Source organism: Triticum aestivum, chromosome 2B, assembly GCF_018294505.1.
Source record: "Triticum aestivum cultivar Chinese Spring chromosome 2B, IWGSC CS RefSeq v2.1, whole genome shotgun sequence".
NCBI lineage: Eukaryota > Viridiplantae > Streptophyta > Magnoliopsida > Poales > Poaceae > Triticum > Triticum aestivum.
In genome coordinates this window covers 11,061,279-11,078,978 of record NC_057798.1, presented here as the reverse complement: position 1 = coordinate 11,078,978, position 17,700 = coordinate 11,061,279, and the positions used below count along the sequence as shown (strand labels likewise).

At 48.6% G+C, this 17,700-nt stretch overlaps 2 pseudogenes; both read left to right on the top strand.

The window, feature by feature from the left end:
• Window positions 1-643: 643 nt before the first annotated feature.
• Window positions 644-2,186, top strand: LOC123038729 (uncharacterized; annotated as a pseudogene).
• Window positions 2,187-5,313: 3,127 nt separating this feature from the next.
• Window positions 5,314-6,897, top strand: LOC123038728 (uncharacterized; annotated as a pseudogene).
• Window positions 6,898-17,700: the final 10,803 nt, after the last annotated feature.

Genomic DNA, 17,700 nt, shown 5'->3' with positions numbered 1-17,700 from the left:
GGACCCAAGGTTCAGCGACTACGACCCCAAGGAAGGTGATTACATCTTCACCCGCTTCCGACACTCCACGATCAACCTCCACATGGAGTGGGGCGGTGGGGTCAGGCACGGGGGCAGCGCCAACCAAAAGCAGATCCGAGGGGGTATCTGGGGAAGGCGACAACACAGCCTGCCGGGCAGGAGACAGGGAAGGGTCTGGAGTCTCCTCGGCCAGGGCAGAAGCGCCAGGTGGCGAGCTCAAAGAGGGAGGAACCCGCAGCGGATCATGCGAGCTGGCGGGAAGACCGGTCAGCAGGAGAGTTTGAACGGGGGCGACGGTAGGAGCCGACGGAGCAGTAGCAGGTACTGACGGAGGACTGCATGCTTTATCCAAAAGCGATGCGGGGCCCAACCTCGGCGTCCATGTCATTTGTTGTACCACCTCTTGTACTCACTCTAACTTCTTCTATCAATGGACTGATACGCAACTTTTGCGTATTTGCGGAGAAAAAAACAAACTCTCCTCTTGGGCTTCTTTCAAAGCGAAAGAAGCGGGCCACGGGCCTCTTGGACCCTTTTTCATGATATATAGTAGTATCTGGGCTGTCTCGCACCCAATCGAGCGCCACACCCGATCCACACTCGAGACCGAATCGGTTCCTCCATGGCCGGCGGCGATTCCTCGTCTTCGTCAGCGACAGAGGGGAGGGCGAGCGCGCGGCCACGGAAGAAGCGGAAGCAGCAGGAGCAGGAGGAGGAAGAGAAGGGGGCGAACCCTCTGGACCCAAGGTTCAGCGACTACGACCCCAAGGAAGACGATTACGTCTTCACCCGCTTCCAACACTCGACGCTCGACCTCCACATCGAGTGTACGCCCTCCATTCCTATCTTTCGATTGCCCTGTCCATCCACTGCTAGCTACTCCTACATAGCTTTTTAGTTTGGCAGCCTACTTCTAGTTGTGCGTCTGCTCTGAATTTAAATGCCAATCGTCCGGCACAGTTCGACCAGGTACCGTTTATATGTGCATGAACCCATGTTTTGTCTAACTGCATGATGTTTTTTTTACAATCATTTGGCTTATGAAGTCTAGTTACTGTCAAAAAAAAAAACTATACTTCACTGCTGCATCCTATTCCTAGATACATGGAGAACTAATTTTGAGGACTGCATTTTGATTCGTTCCTCAATCATAATTTCTTCTTCTTGTTCTGTTGGCAGCACGTGTTGATGCGATGCACAACACTAACAGGATCTTCCCGGAGGAGGGGTTCCTGTTCTGTAACTCGGCAAATATTGTCTCGGTCAGTGTCGTTTCCTCCGACTATGGATACCCGCTCAATGTCTACGGCACCATCATAGCCAGGGACAGTCTGGATCGCCAACGCGTCTATTTATTCCAGCGTGGCAGGACGATTGCCAAAACATCAGCTCCAAGGTATTATTGCTTTTGACCCCGATTCGTAAATTCCAACCGCATTTTTCCAGTTTAACCTAGAGCTAAGTAAGCACCGTGCTTATTCAAAATTCCTTTGCAGAATGATGTGTTGGTTTTGACTGGCCCGAAGAGAGGACTGATGATATGTGACTCAATAATCTTTGAAGTTGATCTGAAGGTCAAGGACGTGAACGGCAGAAAGGTGGATGACGAGAGAGTTAGCAAAGGCTTAATGGAGATTAATGGCATCAAAAGACTCTCATATCCACCGAAATACCAGGTTCAAACCGAGGAGCTTGTCAGCATGCACAGCTCATTGGATCTGAGCTACACGTTTGTAAGGAATGCGGTAGAGGGCACCGTTGAGGCGAGGATCCTCGAGGGACCTGTTGATTTCCATGGGAGAATCGTCGCTCGCACTAGCAGCTTTCCATGTGACATTATGCTACATGGTAGCGAACTTGCTGGGATGCTGACAGGTGGTGACGGTGGAATCCTGCAAACAGCGCGCCGCGTGGTCAGCGTCTCCATTGATGAGACGCTCCTGTTGACCATTGCTGCTGCTACCAGTGGTGTCCGCACTGTTGAGTTTACTCCAAAGCGTGGCAGCTACGATGAAGAGAAAATCACTTGCGGCGACTATAAGATGCTGGTGAAGGTCACTTGGTCCATTGTGTGCTGGTGAAGGTCACCTGGTCCATTGTGCATCGCTGATTCCGTGCGTTCCTGGTTGAACATGCTATATCCAACTTAAGATGTGTGTGCTCTGTATATGCTGTCGTACTAAATATGTATGTGCTTTTTATGGGTAAGAATTATATATCTGGTATGAGCTTTGAAGTGTATGTGCTTCACTTTGATTTTGTTACAACACTTGAGTCTTGAAAATGTATTGATGAGAGCTTTGCAATAACATTTCCTGACGTTTCAGTTAACAAAACAACAGAAATACTTGGCCAGGTTAGGCATAACACAGCCAACAACAACTAAGCTAGTACATTAAACTCTTTGAATTGAACGGCAGGTGATCTCTTTGGTATCATGTATTGGGAGTTAAGATTTCTAACAAGTTTTTTCTCGAAAAGAAGGATTACCCCCAGCCTCTGCTTCAGCATGATTCACACAACCATCTTTATTAATTATTCAACATAGCTTGATAAAATGATCACAAGGATCAACCCGAAGCCACCTTCTAGGCAAACAAAGTCGCTACACCTACAAGTATGTACGGATGTCCCCTGTCCGCATATTAGACAAAATCTAATCCAGTGGCCTTAAGACCATCCGGTCTAGGCGTTCCATAATGTGCACCATCTGCGCAAGCTCTACGATCCGCTGTCGTTATCTTCAACCATCGGAGGAATCATGCAAAGATCCTACCGGTCCCATTTGCTGTCGACATCACCACGGCAACAGACAGCGACACCAGCGTGCGCTCTTCGATCAAACCACGTCCAACACTGAGAGTCGACTGCTCCACGCCGCTGAGACCCACCGTCTTCAATGTGGTCGATGTAACACCGCTCCACCTGTTGGCCTCTCCAGTGAACCACTACTGCCCATAGGAGGGAGAATGGCACGAAAGTCTCCGTCGTTTGGTCCGGAAGACCCAAATCTAGGGTTTCCCTCGGAATAACTGCCACCTAGAGGAAGAGGGGCACACCATCTGCAACTGCGGACGTACCCAAGTGGTGCCCATTGCCACATAGCTCTCATGACGACGCCTTCAAGAAGGACACGACGCCAAGAGCGCCTTCGCCGACCTAAGGTTTTCACATGAGACCGTGATGTGGGAAAAGGTGGGGCAGATCTGAACGATGTCTCCATGAAGAAAAATGGCACCCTCGGGTGTCGTCGCCGTCATGACCGATAGGAGCCGACCTGGGAATTATCCCAATGCGGATACCAACCTCCTGCTCCATCCCAACCCGGTAACCGATTACCAGCACGACCATGTCTGATAAGATGGAGTGCACGCAACGTTGGTTGGAGAAAGGAGCAGCTCGGCGCCGTTGGCCGCTAGGGCAGCAAGCCGCGGCACCAACCCGCCAGTGCATGGCCGGCCACCTGGGCCGATCACCGATAGACCACCCGCTATGCCGCGCCATCGGGTAGGGAGGCCATCCCAGGGGCCGCCGTCCCTGATTAGGGCCCTCCTAACCAGATCAGGAAGGGTTGCGCCTGCCCTACCGCCAATGGCACCGTTGGGATGCCGGACGGATGCCATGTCGTCGTTGTCCATGCAGGGAGGCTTGGTCTAGATCAGCGCTACCACGATCCAGATCGGGATCACACCCTCGAGATGGAGCGTCCTGCACCACCCAAGGACCCGAGATGGGAGGAAGTACCTCCGCCGCCGCCGTCGGACACAATGAACCACATCACAACTCACAAACCATAGGGCTTTGAACACTACTACATGGTAGCAGTTAGAAATGTCAGACCTCATCCATTTCCTAGGTCCTCGGGGTTCTACTTTTTAGTACTGAAAACATCTACAAAAATATTATTCTTTGTTGTATCATTTTATTTTATTTTATCTTGTACCGGTACCTACCATAACGTGCAATTTATCCTTGTAAGTATCACGACGAAAAACTTGACAACTTTTTCGAAACGTTAGGGGGCAAGAGTGTCTTATGTTTTATGTCCAGGTACATGTGACTTTGTTTGCTAGAAGAAATCCTTCTGGTTCACTAAATCTTGTTTCTCCATTGAGGGGAATACTTATTGTTAGGTTACTTCACCCTTACACTTTGGGGTTACCCAATCACTCTTACAAGACGCTTTTGTTTCGGGCGTCGGCTCATTTGCAGGGGGCGTTTTGACATCCGATCCACCCACTTGTGGTGTGTGTGTGTGTGTGTGTGTGTGCTGGTTACGTTGAAAGGCTGGTCCTCTCCTAGTTGATGTCCATCGTGGAGAGATGATTTCGCTGCCTGTTGGGCCGCAGAGTCATCCTTTACTTCCCATCTGGTGGTGGTGCGCCACCTGGGAGCTCGTCCCTTGGCCGGGTAAGGCGGGGCTTGGAGACAACCACCACCCTTTTGTTAAACCTTTTATTATTCCTATTGACTTTTTAGAACATGTGAGGCTAACCGTTATGCAGTTGAGGAACCGTCCCTTGACCTCGATCTGCACTCCCTCTGGCTACCTTCACATCCTCGTTGTCTCTCAATTTGCTCGTCCACCGAACTTCACCCTCCTCCAGAGCTCGCACATCCGGCGGAGCCCGGTGCCTTCTTTGGTGACGGGTGTGGCTCCCCTTTCTTCAGTCGTGGTTCCAACCTATGCCCGACTTCCTCTTCTTCGATTTGTGCTCCGACGAGTTGTGACTGCTCAGAATTTGGCCAAGGTCAAAACCTCTGCATCCTATGCTGGCAACGGTGACACCCGCGGGTGCCATGCCCTTTTAAAGGCATTGTCATGGCCGTTATCTGTGCCCCTCTTCGAGCATCAAAGGAAACCCTACGTCCGGTTATCCGGATCGGACGTCTTGGTGCCATTCTTCTTTTGTGAAGGCGTTGTCTTGTTTGCTCGCGGCGTCCTCGGTTCTGGATTTGGAGATTTTGGCCGTATTGTTGTTGCCTTGTTGGTTTGGACTGCTTATGGGGATGGCGAGTCTAGTTGTGTTTTCCTATTTTACGCCGAGCATCTCAGGTCTCTCTGCCCTCTTGCATCCATGTCATTTGTTGTACCACCTCTTGTACTCACTCTATCTTCTTCTATCGATGGAATGATACACAAAGTTTGCGTATCTGCGAGAAGAAAAGAAACAAACTCTTCTCTTGGGCTTCTTTCAAAGCGGAAAGAAGCGGGCCACGGGCCTCTCGGACCCTCTTTCATTATATAGTACCTGGGCCATCTCACACCCGATCGAGCGCCACACTCCTCGATCCAATAAGTCCCCTGTGGAGGAGCCCCGAGCCCGACCCGAACTCGATTCCCCCATGGCCGGCGGCGGTTCTTCTTCTTCTTCCACGGCGAGAGAGGAGGGGAGGGCGAGCGCGCGGCTGCGGAAGAAGCAGAAACTGCATCAACAGGAGGAGGAAGAGAAGTGGGCGAACCCTCTGGACCCCAGGTTCAGCGACTATGACCCCAAGGAGGGCGAACACATCTTCACCCGCTTCCAGCACCCCACGCTCGACCTCCACATGGAATGTCAGCACCACCTTCTCGTCCCCATCCATTCCGTCCAATGCAAGTTCTTTTTTAGTTTGGCAACCTATTTTTGTGGCTGATCTTCTGAATTTATAAAGTCTACTTACTGTAAAAATAAACTATATGATGTTTTGCCTAACTGAGTACTTCATCCAGCTCTGCCTAGATAGATGGACAACTAATTTGGAGGACTACATTTTGATTCATTCCTCGGTCATTTTTGTTTGGCAGCACCTGTTGGTGCAATGCACAATACTAATAGGACCTTCCAAGATGGGTTCCGGATGTGTAACTCGGCTAATATTGTCTCGGTCAATATCGCTTCCTCCGACTATGGATACCCGCTCAATGTCTACGGCACCATCATAGCCAGGGACAGTCTGGATCGCAAACGCGTCTACTTATTCCAGCGTGCCAAGGACGATTGCCAGAACATCAGCTCCAAGGTATTATTGGTTTTAACCCCAATTGGTAAATTCCAACAGCTTTTTTCCAGTTTTACCCCAAGTGTAATCGCGACATAAGTATATGCCAAGTATCTAAGAAGAGACTAGTATACCCATATAGTGTTGATTTTAAGTACCACCAATACTTCAATTATTTTCCTTAAATCAAACAATTTTAGCAGTAAACCAGAATGCTACGGAAATTAATCTTGTTTTATCATTCAAACAAAGGGAGCTAAATGAACACCGTACATGTTTATTCAAATTACTTGCTTTGTAGAATGATCCGTTGGTTTTGACTGGCCCGAAGAGAGGACTGATGATATTTGATTCAATAATCTTTGAAGTTGATCTGAAGGTTAGGATGTGAACGGCAGAAAGGTGAATGACGAGAGGGTTAGCAAAGGCTTAATGGAGATTAATGGCATCTCCAGACTGTCATTTCCAACGAAATACAAGGTTCAAACAGAAAAGCTTGTCAGCATGCACAGCACATTGGATTTGAACTACACGTTTGTAAGGAAGGCAGTGGAGGGCACCGTTGAGGTCAGGATCCTTGAGGCGGAACCTGATAATTTCCATGGGAGAATCATCGCTCGCACCAGCAGCTTTCCATGTGACATTATGCTACATGATAGCAAACTTGCTGGGATGCTGACAGCTGGTGAGGGTGGAGTCGTGCAAACAGCGCGCCGCGTGGTCAATGTATCGGTTGATGAGACGCTGCTGTTGACTGTTGCCGTCGCTGCAGGTGGTGTCAGCACTGTCGAGTTCACTCCGAAGCGCGGCGGCTATGAAGTTGATGAAGAGAAGATCACCTGCGGCGACAATAAGATGCTGGTGAAGGTCACTTGGTCCATTGTGCATCGCTGATTCCCTATGTTCCTGGTTGAACATTCGTGCTATATCCAAATTAAGATGGGTGTGCTCTGTATATGCTGTCGTACTAGATATGCCCCCGATGCATTTGGTGGAAGCTTAACTATCACTGTTCTTTATGACTGGGTGAGGGTAAGAATTATATCCTGTATCTGGCATGAGCTTTGAAGTAGGAGGAACAGACAAAGTGTATGTCATCACTTCGATTCTGGCACATGCATTTCATATATAGGATGTTATTAGGACAATGAACCACATCACAGCTCACAACCCACAAGGGCTTTGAACACTAGTACAGGGCAGCAGCTAGAAATCACAGACCTCATCAACTTCCTACTAGTGTTCCTTCTATCTGAAAAACAAAAACATACCAGCCTAGAAAGCTGCAGGTCTAAAACTAACCCTCCTGAACACTAACTCCAGTTGCGAACCTAGGCGAGAAACTGCATCTTTAAGCTAATCCTTCTGAACACCAACTCCAACTGAGAGCACGTAAACGCCGTGTAGTGTATAGATGTCGACTTCCTTCTTACACATTCTTCCGTTCACTCCACGTGCGCAAGCTCGCTGTTCGATGGGTTTGCCGGTTGCATGGTGCCGGGGATGGTACGGTATTCCCTCTCCGTTATGAACCTCACTTCGTCATGTTGGCTGATTGGTTCTGCTATCCCTCTGGGAAGGAATCCCCGCTCCCGTGCGGCCAGCCACTGATCGATGACGCCGCATTTGATGGCGTGCTTCGCTGTCTTGTGCAAGTAGACCTTGTCTGTCACCAGGTGAGGGTTGATCGACAGCATATTCATCAGGGCTGAAAAACAAAAGCAATATACACGTCTTGTCACCTCAACTGTATGCAAACATCAGGAGTATTACAAAAACACATAAAAGATGAAGCATCATTAATCATGACAGCTAACATATGTTGATATCCAGATTTATAAAGACCAAAAGATAGCGTTATAACAAATGAGCAATGCATACCCTATCCACAGAGTAAACATAACAAATGAGCAACATGAGGCGCCGCGAGACGCGCGGGCACCAGGCGCTGCTGCGGATGTGCATCACAATGCAGCGCGCAGCCGTGGTGGTTTCTCTGGTGGCGGCCGGGAGCACCACGGAGACGCTGGAACGCGATACCCGCATCGAGGCTAGTGGGGCGACGACGGCTATGACGTGTATGGTGAAGGCCAGCACCGCGGTTCTTCGTCTACTGGAGGTGGCGCCGGATATGCTTGGTACAATGGTGGAGGCCCGGGTCATGGTTTCCAAGGACCTCCAGGCAACTTCCTCGAGGGGGTTGCAGGCCCCAGTAATAGGTATAACCGGGGAAGTCACCGTGGTTTCCGTGGTGGGAGAGGAGGGGGTCGGCGCCCACCTCCACCGTGACCTCCACCACTGCCTGTTGTTGCGGCTGCTGCGGCCCAAGCCGAGCCAGTTGCTCCGGTGGAGACGGCCTCACCTGCTCTTCCCGAGGTGGTTGTAGACATAGTCCGGGCTTTGGCAGCGGTCAACATTCCAGAGACCAACACTGGGGCTGCAAAGGTAGGTGACGGAGGTTCTGACAAGGGATCGGACAAACGCGATGGTGAAAAATTATCCAAGTGGGCTCTTAATAAGAAGAAGTTACCGTGTTACAGATGCAGCGAGCCGGAACATTTTGTGGTAGAGTGTACCACAGAGCTATGTGATTATTGTTGTAGATCGCAGCACATGTCTGGTAAGTGCCCGCTCCTATCAGGCCCAAAGCCGATGGTCAATATTTATGGGGTTTGCTGTCAGGAGTTAATGTTTTTTGAGTCACCGGATGTGGCACCTATGAAGCATGTGATGGAGAGTTCCTTTCCCGCAGTTGTCAAGGTTACTAATGGGATCATGACAGAGGCACAGATTGTGCGGCAGTTGGGGGAGTTGGTACCAGACAACTACCAGTGGGACCTTGTCAAGTTGGAGAACCAGACATACAAGGAAGATTTTCCCACTGAAGAGGACCAGTTGCATATCCTTAAATTTGGCATGTGCAACAGTACCGAGTACGAACATTATCATGGCAAGCAGAAGGAGCCCGAGGGTACACCTTTAGAGAAGGTCTGGGTACGGCTCTATTGTGCACCGCGCAAACCGATTAATCACTTCTTGGTAGCTTGGAGCTTGGGATCTCTCATTGGTAAGACGGAACAGGTAGACATGTGATGTAGGGTGGAACCCTAATTCGTCGATCTTTCACGTCTAGAGTGGATCCTACGGAGGAATCACGAAGAACACGCGGAAGCACAAGGGGAAACACGGGGAAGACGAGAGAGAATCACTCAACCAACAAGGAATCGATCACACAAGTGCTAGATCAACATACACACATGAGATCCACAAGATACATAGTCAACTAGGGTAAGGATACAAAGGAACCGTTCATCTCCAAGAGGAGGCCTTGATGTTCTTCCCTAGATAGGGGTCTTGAATCCGCTGAGGGATCTTCTCCGAGGAGGTCCTGATCTCCGAGGAGAAGTAACCGAGTGGATGAGCAAAGGCTCTCACACAAATATGAGCTAATCCAATGCTAAGTCTCAAAGTGAGGAGAGGGGGTCCTATATATAGGCTAGGGGGCGAAGGGGTACATGGGCTCAGCCCAAGTCACGCACACAGGCGGGGTCCGGATGATCCGGATGGTGGCCCGGATGATCCGGGTGTCGGGGGTCCGGATGATCCGGGCGACCGTCCGGATGATCCGGCTTCGTCGAGCAGCTTCTGTTGTCTTCGGCGCCGTTACCTGGATGATCCGGGGGAGGGTCCGGATGATCCGGCTGGACCCGGATGATCCGGACGGCGGTCCGGATGTCCGGGCTGTCTCCAACAGCCGCTCCGTCTTCTTCTTCTCCTTTCTTCCGTCTTCTCTTCCATGCTTGGCCTTTGTCCTTGGATTCTCCATGGTCATCTTGGTTGTACCTGAGTGTATACAAGGTCCACGCATGAGGTAGTAGCCATGTCTCATATGCGGAAAGTGACGGTTCGAAGAGGAGTGAATTCACCTTGTGTCCGATGGCGCATAGTCGAGGTCTCATCTTATGTATCCTTGGGGCTTGGAGAGTAGCCGGAGTGTACATGGGGATGAACGTGGGATGCTCCGCATCATATCCCCCCCTTGGGAAAGATCCGACCTCAGATCGTGATCCTCATCACCATGGAAACGGGTGTCGTGGACGGACTTGTAGTGGTACGTAGGTGAAGGCCTTGCGCAATCCAAGTACTCCAAGGTGTCTCCGGTATGTGGTACATGCAAAATGAGCAAACACAAAGTACACTTGTAAATACAATGGTTAGCGCACACAAAGTGTCCATCAATTAAGCGTGAGTCCGTGCGAAGGGATAGTGCGTGACAAAGCGCATGAAGCTTATCAATATGATATAGAATGATATGCAAAGAATTCATGGGATAATTAGCATGGTGCACAAAGCGACAAATTCTACCATTGTGCAAAATGATGTCATAATGGGATGGTGCATCAAAAGCATGAACATGGCAATGGATGCTCAATATGTATATGTTATCATGCAATTGATGGTGGGCAATATGATCATGATGTATGAATATGCCATCAAGGAAGATCACAACAAATTTGCTAAGGAAATGCACAAGCTCATATATCATGGATGACATGGAAATAGATGCAACAAGACAAGCACAATGTGAGTCAATCCACGCATGAGGTTCAAACTTGTGGTGAGTATGATATGTCCATCGAGCATGACATGTATGAGCACAATCAACAAATATGGAGGTGTTGGTGTACCAAAGTTCGATGCCGAGGCATGAGTGGAATTCCGAAGGTGCATCTCATAAGTGCGAGCGCTCCTCAATGTGAAGGTCCATGTAGCCAATCTCCAATGTCGCTCCTCCGGTCGCGAGATGTATCGTGTAGACAACAAGAAGGAAACAACAATGAAAGAGTGACCCATCCAATATGCAAACTTGAGGATGGCTCAAAGGGAAGGAGTTCACCTTTAGTAGATTCCCGCAAATGTTGGTGTTGTACATCGTGTATGCCTTCGCATGACCAAGTTGTCGCATAACGGCATCGCCTTGTGAAACCTCCAAAATGAAAGAACATGACAAACACTCGGAAAAACAAATGAGGTTAGCGGAAATGCAAAACCTATCATTCGAGTGGTAAGATACCCAACAAGTGTATGCATCATGCTCATCATAAGAAAGTACAAGGGAGCGTGTCATAGTATGGAGGCATATGATGCAAGAACAACCAAGTGCAATAGGCTCAATCAAACAAGCATGCATCACAAGTAAGGTGTCCAAGTCTCCAAGATCAATAAGCATAGCAAGTTGGCACTCAATACAAGGTGATATGAGAGATGCAACTAATGGAGACAAGAGGCAATGATCATGATAAATCAAGTGAGAGGCATCAACATCTATGTCATCAACCCAAGAAAGCAAGTAATAGTGGAACATGGGTGATGCAACATAGCAAGCAATCATAGCTATCAAGTCAAACAAGCTAGTAGTGCGAAGATGCAACATACTAGGAGGAATCATGGCAAGCATGTCATTGGTGCAAATAGTGTGCATGAATAATTCACATGTCATAGCACAAGCATGAAAGCAAGATATGAGTAAAATGTTATCAATGTATTGGCGAGAGACCATATGTAAATAGCAATGGGGCATCATGACTCTCCCAACACAACAAGCATCAATAGTATGGGGCACATGATAAACATGGCAATAGCAACAAGGATCTCCACCAAGCATGCAAATACACGTAGGAGTATCATAATGGTGAATCATGGGTAGATGCAAGCAAGGGTCACAATTGCATGGCAAAGGCATAGAAGCAAGCATAGCATGCAAAGTGAACACGGTAAAATGAGCATAATGTGACAAGTGGTGAATAGCCCATAGCCGTTTGAGAGCCAAGTAGCGGAGTTGCACGTAGTCCTTGTGCGAAGGGGACGGTGGTGAGGATAGTCCACGGGATCCCAAAGCACCGTTGCTCTCAAGAGCTCGTTTCGTAAACTCTTAGGATTGGGAGGTTGACGAGTATACATGAGTACCTACACAAAACAAAGAGAAAGGAAAAATTGTGTGTGCGTGGTAGATGTACACATCATCCATCATGATGCGCACGTGCATGTGTTTGTTAGCACAAAATAGCCTATGCTCAAATAAATGAGATGCGTGATATAGAAACATGTCATCCATCATGAGAGGTTTGTTATGATGTATGTCATAATGGAGACTCAAAGGATGTAATGCATCACTAGCAATATCTAGAGCATTGTTGTTCATGGAATGCATATGGTGCACGCAGTCATGGGAATCATGCAAAGTATGGAATGCATCAAGATCTCCTAATATGTATGAGGAAACTATGGGGGTCTCCTCATGAGCAAGAGTAGTAACATCATGTGGAGAATATTGACAACATCCAAAACAATGCATATTTGGAACAATGTGATCATGGCATGACATATTGGATGAATTGCGCAAATCATGTAAAGGAAGCATGGAAATATCATCACATGAAAAACAAAAGCCAATGACCATCATCTCGTCATCTATGCCATAAGTGCAAATAGGATTTATTTTAATGGGGCATGCATAGTTACTATGTTGAGATTGAAATGATGCAATATGGGAGATCTCACTCATAGCATATGACAAGTTCAATGGATTGTCAAACATGAAGTGACAATTAGAATTTTCACATGATATCCTATGTAGCATAGCATCACAACTAGGAAACTCAACATGCTCATCATTATATTCATCATTAATAGGTAAGTCAAGGCATGAAGGAGTTTCACTAGCATGAAGCATGGTAATAGGTGGGTCAACATCATGGGAGCAATCATCATCAAGAGAGTCCACTAGTGGGACAAGAGAAGCACCATCACCTATGTTACCTTTGGAGCGTCGCTCATGTGTTGTAGGTGAGGTGTTAAAGATCGTCTCGTTGTCATCTTCATCTTGATGGAACCATGTGGGGGTGCATCATCGTCCATCATGGCCATCGTTGTCTCCATAGGAGTTATGGACTCATCAATGGTAGGCGTGTCGTCATGTAGGAGACCTAGCACCAAAGGAGAAAACACACAAGGAGTAGAGGGTAAGTCGTTAGAAATCATAGTGGCCTCACATGCCGTGTCAACTACCTCACTCTCTAAGTGTTGTGGCTCACTCACTCCCTCAAGGATGCTCTCACTCATATGGCTGGTGGAGTCACTCAAATGGCGCCCAACCTCACATAGGATGTGTGGCATGCTCTCATGTGTGGGGCTAGTGGTGGTCACACTCATCCTCTCATAGGAAATGCTCTCAATGTCACATATGGTGGAATCACTCATGTCACTCATGTGGTGGTGGCTCTCCTCACATGACAAATGGGGCATCGCGACATATGTGGGTGTCGGAGAGATGTTGGTGCAAATGTCTCCATGCTCAACTCCTATCGCCGTGGTCGAAGGGGATGGCCCTTGCTCGACCTTCTTGTCACCGTCTTGGTGTGGGAGGCCCATATGATGTGGCACCTCGTAGCTCGTCTCCATGACCGAAGGGAGTTTCCCATGCTCGGCCATCTTCCTTGAGGGGCTTCCGAAGATGGAAGTTTCACCGTCGCTCGTAGGTGGTCGCCTTGGACTTGCTGAAGTCGATGTAGGCGTACTCGTGGGAAGTAGGCGAAGATGCTGTACGTCCAAAGGCGAAGATGCCTTGAGAACACTTGGCGAAGATGCCGAAGTGGTTGATGTAGCCATAGCGCCGTCTTGGTGGTGGTCGTCTCGCGGTCTTCTTTTGTGCTCTTGAAGCTTGGACTTGGCGTGAAGTAGGGCTTGTTGGGACTTGTGCATTTGCGCTTGTGGAGCATCTTCATGATGATGATGTCGTTGTCGTGCTTGAGCTTGTAGTAGATGTTGTTCGTCGTCGTCGTGCACATGTTGCTTGGAGGTGACTTGCCCTTCATGACGATGTGGATCACGAATGTGATGGTGGTCGCCATGTAGATGTTGACTTGGATGACTTCCGCTTGCATCTTGTTTGCGCTCCGAAGACTTGTGGCTTGACCGTCGTCGTCTTGAGCATGATGAAGTGGAAGAAGACTTGATCAAGGCCCGAATCTCTTCCATCCTCGCATCTTGCTCCTCCTTTTGTGCGGCAAGCTTGTTGTCGATGCGCTCTTGCAATCTTGATTGTGCGCCTTGCATTTGTCGTTGTAGTTCGAAGATGGACCTTTTGGTGATGTAGTTGTTCACGCCGTCGTTGTTGTCGTAGACCGGAGAGGAAATGCCTTGCCTATCCATCACAAGAGTCGCGCAAATATGAGTGGGAGAAAGAGAAGAACGTATACCAATGTACCTTTGACCAAAGTTGAAGATGAATCAAGTTCACTCAAATGTGGACAATGAAATAGCACTATTGGTACCAATCCTTGTCGGTTCTCACACCTACACAAGTAAAGCTTATAGTGGAGCTCGGTGAGGATAGTGGCACAAAAATTTAATGCAAAATGTTAGCAAGAGTCAATAATGTTGAAAAAGATTTACAAATTCGCAAGTGAAACAAATGGACCAATAGCAATGAAAGGTACACGGAAATACACACACGGATAGATAAATGGGGTCGTGCAACCAAGGAATGAGCACAAAATGTGGAATCCACGGAAAACGCTCATGTTGCACAACTCAAGAGAGACGCTAGCACGATTTCTCAATAGGCGGATACGACACTTGTGCACAACCTATAAGATGCCAAATGGATATACTTTCTATCCCAAGTATGCTATGTATGTATGGTTCCCGGTGTTTCTCTCAAGCATGATATCATATGATGTAGATTTTGGTATGGCTCTTATGTGCAATGGGGTATGATGCTATGGCACTTGCTCACGAGCTCTTTGCTCTCTTTTTGCTTAAAAGCTTTTTTTTCTATGGCCACTTATGCACAATGCACAAACCAAGATAGCTATTGTGTATATGTGGGAACAAACTTGAGGCACAATGGATGATATGATACCAAGATGATATGGTATGTATGCAATGGATGGTATGGACCACTAATGTGCACAAGTCACGTTGCCGGCAATACTCAAATGGCTAGTCTCGATAGGCAAGTAACGCAAAATGGGCTAGGGGTTAACAATGCAATTGTAAGGGAATATACAAAGGTGTCGTCGAGGTTACCGTCCTTTGCGATGATGAGTGGCGGTGTTCTTGGTGTAGATACCCAGATGATGGAGACTCGTCCCTAAGTAGCCGAAACACCTTAGGAAACGGAAAAACCGCAAACTCAAAATCTCAAATGACAAATGTCAAATGGTGGTAGCGGAAAGCGGTGGTGGTGTTGCACTAGGCAATGCGGATGGAATGATGGGCTATACACGAGTCGGAGTTGAAGTTGCCGTCCCTAAGTAGCCGAAACACCTTAGGAGACACAAGCCACAACTCAAACAAGCTCAAACAATAACTGGGTTAAGTTGGGTTGTCGGAAGTGTATGGTGGGAAGGTTATGTGGAAGTGGTTGTGGTGGTGGTTGATGAAGAAGCAACCGTCCCTAAGTAGCCGAAACACCTTAGGAGACTCAAGTCACTACTCAAACAACCTCAAATGCTATGGGGAACAAAATGGGTTAGGTTGCGGAAGTCGGTGGTGGTAATGTGGATGATATGGTGGAGGGCCTAGGCAAACTTGCCAAATTTCAGAAAATATGATGGAGTCAAATGATGTTGGTGGTATTTTTGTGGGATGGGGGATGTCAAGAGCTTCAAAACGAGCTAAAGAACGTCGAAAACGGACTCCAGATGAATTAATTATGACCAAAACAAAATTTCAGCCGAGTCAGTGTCAGGGTTAACCGGACATCCGGGAGGAGGTCCGGATGATCCGGGCTTGGTCCGGATGATCCGGGAGTACTTCCGGATGATCCGGGTTCGTCAGCTCCGGTTCGGGAAATTGGGCGCGTGAGTTATCCAGACGTCCGGGGGGGCGTCCAGCTGATCCGGGTGATGTCCGGATGATCCAGGAGAAGGTCCGGATGATCCGGGCAAGTCAATCCGCTCGGGATTTGCTCTCGGGGACGAATTTTTGGGCGGAAATGGATGATTTTCGGGGCAAAATTTGAGGGATTTCGTGGATGGAAGGTGGGGAAACTTGGGGAGATGCTAGATCCACTTGAAACCAAGCAAATCCACGGATCAAAATCAACAAAACACCATCAAACCAACAAATCACAAAAAAATTTGGGGGCTATTTTTGGTGGGGATTTTCGGATTTAGGACGAAATCAACAAAATCAAGCTAGAAAAAGAGGGGTAGGGGCTCCAAAAACGTGATCAACGTGGCTCATGATAACATATGATGTAGGGTGGAACCCTAATTCATCGATCTTTCATGTTTGGAGTGTATCCTACGGAGGAATCACGAAGAACACGCGGAAGCACAAGGGGAAACACGGGGAAAACGAGAGAGAATCACTCAACCAACAAGGAATCGATCACACAAGTGCTAGATCAACATACACACATGAGATCCACAAGATACATAGTCAACTAGGGTAAGGATACAAAGGAACCGTTCATCTCCAAGAGGAGGCCTTGATGTTCTTCCCTAGATAGGGGTCTTGAATCCGCTGAGGGATCTTCTCCAAGGAGGTCCTGATCTCCGACGAGAAGTGACCGAGTGGATGAGCAAAGGCTCTCACACAAATATGAGCTAATCCAATGCTAAGTCTCAAAGTGAGGAGAGGGGGTCCTATATATAGGCTAGGGGGCGAAGGGGTACATGGGCTCAGCCCAAGTCACGCACACAGGCGGGGTTCGGATGATCCGGATGGTGGCCCGGATGATCCGGGTGTCGGGGGTCCGGATGATCCGGGAGACCATCCGGCTTCATCGAGCAGCTTCTGTTGTCCTCGGCGCTGTTACCCGGATGATCCGGGGGAGGGTCCGGATGATCCGGCTGGACCCGGATGATCCGGACGGCGGTCCGGATGTCCGGCCTGTCTCCAACAGCCGCTCCGTCTTCTTCTTCTCCTTTCTTCCGTCTTCTCTTCCATGCTTGGCCTTGGTCCTTGGATTCTTCATGGTCATCTTGGTTGTACCTGAGTGTATACAAGGTCCACGCATGAGGTAGTAGCCATGTCTCATATGCGGAAAGTGACGGTTCGAAGATGAGTGAATTCACCTTGTGTCCGATGGCGCATAGTCGAGGTCTCATCTTATGTATCCTTGGGGCTTGGAGAGTAGCCGGAGTGTACATGGGGATGAACGTGGGATGCTCCGCATCAACATGCCTTTCACTCGTGCACAGGGAGCTGCGAGGTTACTTGTTAGTGTGGTCAGTCTTGAGTTCGTGCCGGATGTGGTCAAGTGGACGCATGCCGGGGTCACGTACGTGATAGAGATTGAGATTGAGGATACACCGATACCTCAGGAGGGGGATGAGCATCAGGATATGTATATGACTGAGGGAGATGGAGCTCCCGGGAATCAGGACAAGGGGCCTGAGATCACACCACGAGAGTCGGATAAGGGTTCAAAGTCGGAGTCGGATAAGGTGGATAAATCTGCCAAGGAGGCATCATCTTCCATGACACCTATGAATACACTTCAGTTTAGTTCTTTTGGAGCACGGTCTGCACCTAGCCGGTTCTGGAGTAACTGAGTCGAGGCGGATGATCCAGAGGAGCTCGAGTTACCGCCAGTGATGCTCCCTGATGCTGTGTCGTCGAGGGTACATACGTCTCAGGGGCGCCGAAGGATTCGCCGGGCATCAGACTGCAGATTGTGTGTGT